Genomic DNA, 10,944 nt, shown 5'->3' with positions numbered 1-10,944 from the left:
CTTGGTGGTCAAGATACTAATTATGACGGAACCTTCGTATGGTCTTTGTCAGAGCGAGCATTAGATTACACTGATTGGGGTCAAGGGGAACCAAAAAATCCAGGCTTTCAAAACTGTCTTGAGATGAATTATAATATGAAATGGAAATGGAACAACAATGGTGGCAATTCATTTGTTTGTGAGATAAAGTAAGTTTCCTTTACAAGATTGATGAAAGGGGATCTGGGCCATACGTCAATACCATATGTCGTTCTGTTTAAGGGGACGAACATTTGGTATTCTGGGGTACAGCGGAATTTTAAGGATGAATTTTGTGGTCTGGTAAAAAATGAAAAAAAAAAAAACTTTTGCCTAAAACTTAACCCATTTCTCTGACGTCAGTCTATTGTTCTTACTCTAGATTATTTTTCAAGAATCCACTGACCACAGTATTAACTTAAGAGAACTTATATTATAACTTTAAACTTTTAACTTACGATCTTTTATCCTTTCAAAAACGAGTGGCATGTGTAGGATTCGAACCCGCGCGTATTTTCTTCACAATCAATAGAGTCTTCAGTCTATGCATGATACCACTAGACCACGATGGCTGACATCAATCTTTATATGAATAGTACTCTTAAAGCGCTTAATTGTCAATACATGTCATTTAATTGTATTTCTGTCTCATTGATAATTCGCTTTTGTAATCTAATGAAATATATATATCTTGGTTTGTTCATGTTTTTTGAATTGTTTTATTTTGGGTGTTATTATTCTTTTTAAGAAGTGGGTTAAAAGTACTTCTTTGACAGTAAAAACAGAAACAAAATCATCACCATTATATGAAAATGAAATATATAATAAATCTACATGTTCTAAGATTAAAACAATACTTTGGTCTAGAAAAAAAATACAATGAAAAAAATTCATTCCGGATACAAGGTTCGAACTTTGCACTGTTAATATCACCGTTATGACATTTGTTGCCAACGACTATACGATCACGGCTATGAACAGCTTGATGGTAAATTGATGAAATCAACATATTTATTCATTGTACATCCGTAGTAAGAGCAATTCTGATGGGGATTCAGAATGCGTACCACAGATAAAATTAGTTTATTGACCGGTGAACGATATATGCCAAATGTAATAACGTCAAAATAATCTTAACTTAATGAAACGGAAACAGTTTAAACAACATTTAAATATAATTGTTCAATTCAAATTGTAAGCACATGATTTTAATACTTTAGGAAAGCAACATGAATTTGGGCATTATGAAATAGCAAATTTATTGCATCAACGCTGTTGATATTTATTTGACTAAGAACTTTTTTTTTTATCTTTATTATTTTGACTAAGAACTGCTTAACGGTGTTTAGTCTTTAGTATACCAAATTATGTTGCTAAATATTATATATATAAATTTTGAAGGTTCAAAATTTTGAAGGTTCAAAATTTTTTAACTTTTCAAAACAAGATAAATAAATTCTGTATATTAATATATGTCTTTTTGAATAAATTAAATATACCAAAATCTATTCAATTTAAATAATTTGTAATGATTAAACATTAAATGAAATATGTATATACAAAAATAAAATCTGGTGTTAAAAAGGGGAGCTAACACCCCATTTATGTTATCTTAAACTTATGTTAACTTGTCAAATGTCTAAATATAGATGCGAACCGTGTGGATATAATCATTTCCAGCTATTATAGAATAAAAAAGACAAAATACGAAACTATCTTTATTAAATATCGTTGATTCATTGTCAAAACGTAAAACAGACAGTCGTTTTTACTAGAAATGGGTTAAGCTAGAGAATTGATAAGAAGTAGTGGATTCGGAAACGATAATCAACTTGCGACTAAAGTCGCTCGTTGATTATCGTTTACGAATCCACTACTTCTTATCAATTATCTACTACAGAATGTTTCTTTCTTTGTTGGCTACAGACCTCTTTCTTCTCTGTTTTTAACTTTCTCCTGACTGGATGTTTCCTTCAAATTTCCATTTTGAGTAAAGTTTTTTACAGTTTTTTTAGATGCTTTTTAACTCTTGGCTATGCCTTCCATTTTGGGCCTTTTAATTTGATGGGTTTGGTTGAAACTGCGGTCAATAGGGCATCACTGATCATTGGAATGCTACTGGATGGTGGCTGAATCAATTGTAATTTTGAAATTTCATTCTGAATTGATTCGATGTAGAGAGGAAGATCAGTCTGGTTCAATTTAAGCTTATTGGCTGTTTGAGTTTTTTGACTGGTTTTGTTTACACAAGTTGGGATGCACATATTAATAGTCACCGTTGCTTGAACAAAAATTTTGGCAAACTGATAATTGAGTCGTATATAGCTACCCTAGTTGGTCCAAAACGTAAGATTTTGCTATCCCATGGCGTCTGTCGTCTTCGTCTGTCGTCGTCAGTCGTCATCCGTCGTTTGTTACCTTTTCAAAAATCTTCTCCGCTGAAACTACTTGGTCAAATTTAACAAATGATGGACACAACCCTCATTTTGTTGTGTTATTTCAAAAATATGTTCGATTGACCCTGCTTGCCAGCCAACACAGGCAGACATGACTAAATACAGGGCATACGGGTAAAATGCACGTTTTATCTATTATCGTAGAAAAACTGTTATAGACAGAGAAATCTGACGGAACTAAAATGTTAAGAATGAGTATCTACTGTCTATGACATCAAAACTGTCAGACGGTTTCTTATAGGAGTTTTTGCTCTTAAACGACGTATTTTACCTGTTTTTGTCAGTTTGCCTATTATATCGAAAAGTATACAAAATAGAGGAAAACTTGAAAACCAAAAATAAGTAATATGACAAGATCTACAAATAATTATACTTACTGAAATCGCCAGTCGACTCCCTATTGAAGTTTTTGCTTTTTATTTTTACATTTTTGTTTTTCATTTTTGCCTACTCTCTTCTCGTTGCAGTGGCTATATTGGGACAATTTAAAGTTAGTTTCAGCCAGACTTAGTGTTAAGAAACGGCAATCAACTAAGGGGCATGTTAACAATGTACAATAATTATGCTAATACATACATTTTCCATTTTCCAAAAAAGAGAATGTAGGGATACAGCGTGTTTAAGAAATATTTATTCTTCATGGCATTCCCTTTGCCGTTTGGCATATTTCTATTATCTTTTATTTTTCTGACTTTTGTCTACGTTTTTGTATCAATATAAGTAAAATCAAAAATATACGAAAAAGCACAATTTCGTTATCAATGGATATCTTTATGTCGAGTATATGAATTAAACTATTCCTATGCGTATACTCCTATTAAATGTAAGAATAGGAGCACTCAAATACTTGGAATTTTACTATCTACATGTATCTTTTCAATTAAAAAAAAAATGACAACCGGGTTCTTAGTTGTTTGTTTTTGTGCAATTTTTATAGAGATCCTGGGACTCATTTGAGTATGGACGTTTTCTTTTACGGTGTCGACAATTTTCTCCTATGAATATGGGCGAGTCTGGTATGCTCGAAGCATGAGCAGTAACTTCTGATAATATTCTATATAGTGCACTAATGACGGAGTCCAATTCAACACACAAATTATCCGCAGAATTATTCCGTTGATTAAACAGTATATAAGGTGCAAAAGAATATCAGGCGAGGAGAAAGAGTATCGTTCTCTCCTGTTTTTGGTGGGTTACAAAATATATCTGAGAGGACAGTATTGATATCTTATACAAGACAACAGATTGTTCGAAAACTCCAGAATATGTAGATGTGTTTCTGGGTAACCGATAGAGATAACGAAACTTTTGTGGAAATGACATTCACATTTTCCCCTTAATTCTTCAAGTAGCTTTATAATTTGTGGATAAAAGAGTTGAAACTATATTCCTCTTGTGTTCATTCTGTTGCATAAATAGTTCGAGAAACTGTACGATTATAGTTTATCTAAGCTTGTTTCTATTTGTGAAGATCCAAATCTGATTTTGAAACCACCTGCTGTACATGAAGACTTTTAGGAAGTCGTGGTTGTTATGAGGAATTTACTTCCATCTAACCTTTTTTTTTCTTTTTTATCTGACACTATCCTGAAGGGGAAAGGTTGATTCATTTAGCTGTATAAATACATGAATGCTTCTGTTTGATGACATCAAATGATTATCTAACCTTTTTTAACATGATAACTCATGTGTCATTTTGAAAAAGCACAAATGTTTAAAAAATGTAGGTGTCGTCGAAAAGACTTATTTACATCATACAAAATATTTTGTTTTTCTATGTATCTCCATTGTTTTTTTTTCATATTTTGAGATGACCCTTAGTTTTTCGCCAACTGTAATCGTAAGTCTTTGTGTAATCCTAGGTATAGACCTATTTTCCGCAAATGTATACTATCATTATTATCATTATTATTTATATCATTATTATTTCACAATATTATAGTAATTCTTCTTCTTATTATAGTAATATTATTTTTATTATTATTATTATTATAATTATTATTACATATAATCTATAATGATATATTCTTATTCGCTGTTCTTTGAGAACTTTGTTTTAATTTTGCAGAATGAAGATAGTATTCTTTCTGGTATTACTTTGCATTGTTACGTACTCCCAAGCATCAGGCAGACGAGAAGAACGAGTTAACTGAAGAGGCAGAAGAGCGCCAAAAATTAAGGTGAATCTGTCGCTAACAAATTGTAAATGCGATGGGTATGAATGAGGTACACACGGGGGCGGTCCAAGACCATTCCGAATAGTATGCAAGAAAGCTTCAAGTGGTTATAAAAAGAAAGGAAAGAAGAAAAACAAAGGGGATGGTTCTAAGAAAATCACAAATGATTGTACGTATACAATAAATCCACATAAGTGCAGCAATTACAACAAAAACAATCAGGAAAAGTTTTATAAGGAACTTATTGCAGTAATTGCTCCAAAGCAATGTGGTAATCTGAATCTGGCTGGAGCCCCTTGTCCAAAAGGCACATTTAACACTAAAAAAACATGCAAGGAAATTGATTATAATTAAAATGAATAATTTTACAATGCACGATCTTAAATTTATTTCCTGGAGTATTATAGATGCTATATTATTTCTTTTATTGCACTAATAAATATTTCGCAATACAGTCACGCCATGTTTCAAATGGCATTAGATAAGAAATTGAAGCTTACTTTAACGTTTCCCAAAAATACAAACAAAAAGATAAAAAGATAGTGTTTATTTTTTTTTTTTTTATTCAAGTGTCACGGATGAGTCTTCTTATGCGAACGCGCCTCTGGTATACGAAATTATAAGCCTGTTATCTAAAAAAAAATTGAGGGGTAATTGTGTTTACACATTTAAAATAAAATTAACCTAAACACAAAAACATGTGTATGCAAGATGTTGATTTGTTTCTAATGCAATATTCAAAGATCTTACAAAGTTGTTTCATTGAGACCTTTTGACCTTAAGTTTGTTCAAATTATCAATCAGTTTTTAATTGGTTTGTTTTTTTACGTTTTATTTTGTCTTCGTCTTTTGTTTTCATTTGTTTGCTTCTGTTTTGAAGTTTGTTTGTTAGTTTATTTGTTTTTGTTTTGTTTTTGTTTTTTGTTTTTTTTTTCTTTTTTGTAGGGGGGGGGTCTTTTTTCCGGCGGGTATCTAGTTTATGAACCGTTCATCCGTCATTTAATTCCGAAAGCTTTGCACTATCATTTGACTGTATATATATATGTTCACAAATAATGAGCTAAGATCCATATTGATTTTGAGATACATCTGTGTAACAAGGTTAGGAACAAGGTCCAAAATACTAAAATCGTATCGACAATCGTGTATGGAGATGTTATAAAGATGCTTAAAAATACTCAATGTGGGATTGTTATCTTACTTGGATGTTTGATCACATATACATTATAATGAGAGGAAGATTCATATTGACTTTGAGGTTACCACATCTAAGATCAAGGTCAAAAAGACTAAAAAAGACAATATCTGGGCAGAGATACGAAATAAATTTTTGATCAGATTGCATTTTCTTCTAGTTTGAATTTCACACAGACAGGAGAAAAATCCATGTTTTTTTTAGGTCAAAGTAACTAATACTAGAACAACAAACAGAAAGGTTGTTTAGGGCTACACATTAGATGCATTTGACAGAATTGCAACCAATATTAATGCTCCGCTTATATAGGTGTTTTTTTGTTTGTTTTTTTTTTGTAATCTTGTCTGATACAGTATTTATTATGGTCAATTATTCGGACTATTAAGATTTTGTTTTTTTTGTTGCATAATTTTTACATTTTTGTTTTACGAACCATACATTGCTTGTTAACTTACCTGGCATAAAAAAGGCCATTTGAACTTTTGCCATTACTTGGACTCCGTTATCATAAAAAAAAGATCGTTATCATAAACAAATCATTGAAATTAAGATAATTAGGTATGAGCTTTGCATTACCAAATGGACACACGGTTTGTGGTTGCACGAATTGTACTGTAGTACGACCCATACTACGTAGAAATAATGGTGACCTTTGAGCTGTGTGAGCTTTTTTAAAAAACATTTACGTTTATTCACAAAAACGACCGTTTTTTCATCAAAATCTAATTGTCCAAAGTTAATATTGTCAGACGTTCCAAAGCACGAATCAATCGGATCACTAACAATAACATTGTTGCAGAATAAAATCTTTGTTTTTCTATTACATTATGCGTACAATATGTAGTATAGAATTGATAAGAAGTAGTGGATTCGCAAACGATAATCAACGAGCGATTCTCTAGCTTAACCCATTTCTAGTAAAAACGACTGTCTGTTTTACGTTTTGACAATGAATCAACGATATTTCATAAAAATAGTTTCGTATTTTGTCTTTTTTATTCTATAATAGCTGGAAATGATTATATCCACACGGTTCGCATCTATATATAGACATTTGACAAGTTAACATAAGTTTAATATAACTTAAATTGGGTGTTAGCTCCCCTTTTTAACACCAGATTTTATATTTGTATATACATATTTCATTTAATGTGTAATCATTACAAATTATTTAAATTGAATAGACTTTGGTATATCTAATTTATTCAAAACGACATATATTAATATACAGAATTTATTTAAAAGAATATAACACCCAAAATAAAACAAATTCAATAAACATGAACAAACCAAGATATATATATTTCATTAGATTACAAAAGCGAATAATCAATTAGACAGAAATACAGTTAAATGACAAATATTGACAATTAAGCGCTTTAAGAGTACTATTCAGAAATTGATTGATGTCAGCCATCGTGGTCTAGTGGTATCATGCATAGACTGAAGACTCTATTGGTTATGAAGAAAATACGCGCGGGTTCGAATCCTACACATGCCACTCGTGTTTGAGAGGATAAAAGATCGTAAGTTAAAAGTTTAAAGTTATAATATAAGTTCTCTTAAGTAAATACTGTGGTCAGTGGATTCTTGAAAAATAATCTACAGTTAGAACAATAGACTGACGTCAGAGAAATGGGTTAAATACATGATATGCACTAGTTGAATACGCAAGTAAATAATTAAATTAGATGCAATAGGGGTTTAATATGAACAAATCTCCTAAAAACCCATTAACAAAATATCATTTAGACGTTAAAAACAAAAACGGGTAATTGCATAAAAAACAAAAAGATGTGGTAAAAATGTCAAAATTTGAAATAGGACACAAGTACCTATGGTTAATTCACATATCAGACAAAGAGATTAGTATTCAAAAGAGAGGCGAAAGATACCAAAGGGACATTCAAACTCATAGTTAAAAAATATGTAAGACCGTAAGTAATTGTGACAATTGATTTAACACACTTGTCGGTCAACTAGTTGTAATATTGACCATTAAACCTGTGTAAAAAGTAAAATCACAAAAATACTAAACTCTGAGGAAAATTAAAAAAGGAAAGTCCCTAATCAAATGGCAAAATCAAAAGCTCAAACACATCAAATGAATGGATAACTACTGTCATATTCCTGACTTGCTACAGGCATTTTCTTATGTAGAAAATGGTGGATTGAACCTGGTTTAATAGCTAGCTAAACCTCTCACTTGTATGACAGTCGCATCAAATTGTATTATATTGCCAACGATGCGTGAACAAAACAAACAGACACAATAAGTAAAAATGTGCAAGAGAAACTATAAAAGTGTCGATTGCAGTCGCTTTCCCCATTATCTCTCTGTAGGTACATGTTTTGGCTTCAGATTCAAATCATTTGCGTTATTTCACTCTTTGAATACACATGTGCACTTTAACATCATTGCCCGCATATTGTGTTTATGGAATATTTAACGTTTAACTTAAAATAACGTCTGAATATTTCATTGCAGTTTTGTCAAGATAAATCTTTTTTTTTGTGTTTTACACTATCTATATAAGTATACAAATATTATATATTGTGGTCTGTGCTTTCGTCCGTATGTCTGAATTGGTAATATATCAAGAACCGATTCTGTTAACATTTTAGATATAGTTTCTAAAACTGTTCGTAAAAACCGTTCTCATGGGCGTAGAAAAAATCGCATTCAAGGAAAATTTCAGACCAACCATACAAATATTTCGGACCTTATTTCTATTTCAAAAAAACAACGGCAGACATTATCTATTAACCAAGCTCTGTTCTTTACCTATAAATAAATTAAATTAAATTTTAGAGGATTGCAACACAATTTCATATTGCAGTCCTAAGTATGAAACCGTTCAAATTATAATGGCATATTTTTATTCTAAACTGTTTCCCAAAATTGATCGCCCTGAAGATCATAAAAAACATTTTATTAAAATAAAGTATGTCAATAAAGGTTTTGACTTCGTGCTTACTGTTTGAAATGGATAAAACGGGAAAAAGCTGACAAAAAATCTTTGGACTCTTTTTTTAATTCAGTAATGAAGATAGTTGATATACTTATACAATATTTTAAAGAACATTTTACTCTTAACAACAACAATAAAAATCCTATTTCTCGTATCAAACATAAACTAAAAGAACTAGCCAAGGAATTTGTTTTTGTCCCGGCTGATCAAGCTGCTAATGATATCATTATAGTTTGACGTAAATTTTACATTGAGGTTCTGCAAAAGGAAATCACGAATTCACCAACATTCCAACTGACTTCATTTTCAGAAAACGATATCTGTAACAAACATAAACTATTAGCTACTTCTTTACAAGCAGAACCAAATACAATTAAAGTCCCAACTATTTACCGGCTTCCGAAGCTACACAAATCACCTTACAAATATAGATTTATTTCGTCTTCAAGTCATTGTTCCACTACTAAATTGTCTATTCTACTTACTAGTACACTTGGTACAATCAAAAACCTGATAATAAATTGTTCAAATAAGGCCTTTGAAAATAGTGGAATTAACTACTTTTGGAGTGTCAAAAACTCGTTGGAAGTACTTGATAAATTGCATGCATATATTGGTGATTTTGAATCTGTTCAAAGTTTTGATTTTTCTATTCTATATACCACTTTGCCTCATATTCTTATTAAGAAAAAATTCACACACCTAATTAAATGGGCATTTAAAAAGTCGGAATGCGAATACATATGTTCAAACTCTTTTAGGTCATTTCTAGAAGTAACAAACAAAAGAGCTATGTCAATTGGACATGCTTTGATACTATATCTGCCCTTGAATTTTTACTTGATAACATTTTTGTTCGCTTTGGAGATTCCGTATATCGTCAAGTTATCGGAAATCCAATGGGGACTAACTGTGCACCACTTATTGCGGACCTGTTTTTGTATTGTAATGAGTTACAATTTATGACTAAAATCAGCAAAGATCCATCGAAACAACATCTGATACAAAAATTTAACAATACTTTTAGATATTTGGATGATATATTGGCTCTCAATAATGACGACTTCAGTATGTAAACTAAAGAAATGTATCCTGTTGAACTTACTTTAAATAAAGCTAATACTAACAATGACCACTGTCCTTTCCTCGATCTTGATATCTATATCATTAACGGGAAGCTTAATACAAAAAAATATGATAAAAGAGATGATTTTTCATTTCTTATCGTTAATTATCCATTTTTAGATGGTGACATTCCCTTGTCACCATCTTATGGTGTTTATATATCTCAACTTGTACGATTCGCTCGTGTATGTAACAACGTATTAGATTTTAGCGAGAGAAATTTATATATTACTGAAAAATTATTACACCAGGGTTTTCGATATCATAAACTAGTCAAAACATTTACTAAATTTTATCATCGGTATAAGGACATAATTCGTAAAAAAATTTATATAACTCAACATGCAGACATCTTATACGTTCGGGTATTTCACATCCAATCTTTTATGGTAATATTCTTTACAAAGCACAAAAATGTCAGTATTCACCTCAAAAGCTAACAAAACCTTTAAACAGACTTATTAAGAAGGGATATAGTTACGATACTGTTGTCAGGTCATTAAAGATTGCATATTTTGGCTTTAATATTGATTCACTTATAGGGTCTTTGCATCAGAATTAAACATATTTATTCTAAAACCAGTTGTTGGCATGACACGGGTTATGTTCTTCTCATATATTTTATGACAGTATATTACTAAACCCCTAACAGAAGCGATTGTGCCTGATATTCATATGACGAAGACATAATCTTTCAATCAGTTTAATTGAGGTCTGGAGCTGGCATGTCAGTAACTGCAAGTAGTCTGTTGTTATTTATGTATTATTGTCATTTTGTTTATGTTCTTTTGTTTCCTATTCTGACATCGGACTCGGACTTCTCTTTAACTGAGTTTTACTGTGCGTACTGTTGTACGTTTGTTTTTTCTACATTGGCTAGAGGTATAGGGGGAGGGTTCAGATCTCAAAAAACATGTTTAACCCCGCCGCATTTTTGCGCCTGTCCCAAGTCAGGAGCCTCTGGCCTTTGTTAGTCTTGTATCATTTTTAATTTTAGTTTC

General features: G+C 31.2%; 1 pseudogene; it reads left to right on the top strand.

Moving 5' to 3' along the window:
* Positions 1 to 5,005, top strand: part of LOC127723759 (uncharacterized) — a 148,785-nt pseudogene extending 143,780 nt beyond the window's left edge.
* Positions 5,006 to 10,944: the final 5,939 nt, after the last annotated feature.

This window comes from Mytilus californianus, unplaced genomic scaffold (assembly GCF_021869535.1).
Source record: "Mytilus californianus isolate M0D057914Y unplaced genomic scaffold, xbMytCali1.0.p SCAF_13, whole genome shotgun sequence".
Lineage (NCBI taxonomy): Eukaryota > Metazoa > Mollusca > Bivalvia > Mytilida > Mytilidae > Mytilus > Mytilus californianus.
This window is presented reverse-complemented; position numbering and strand designations above follow the sequence as displayed.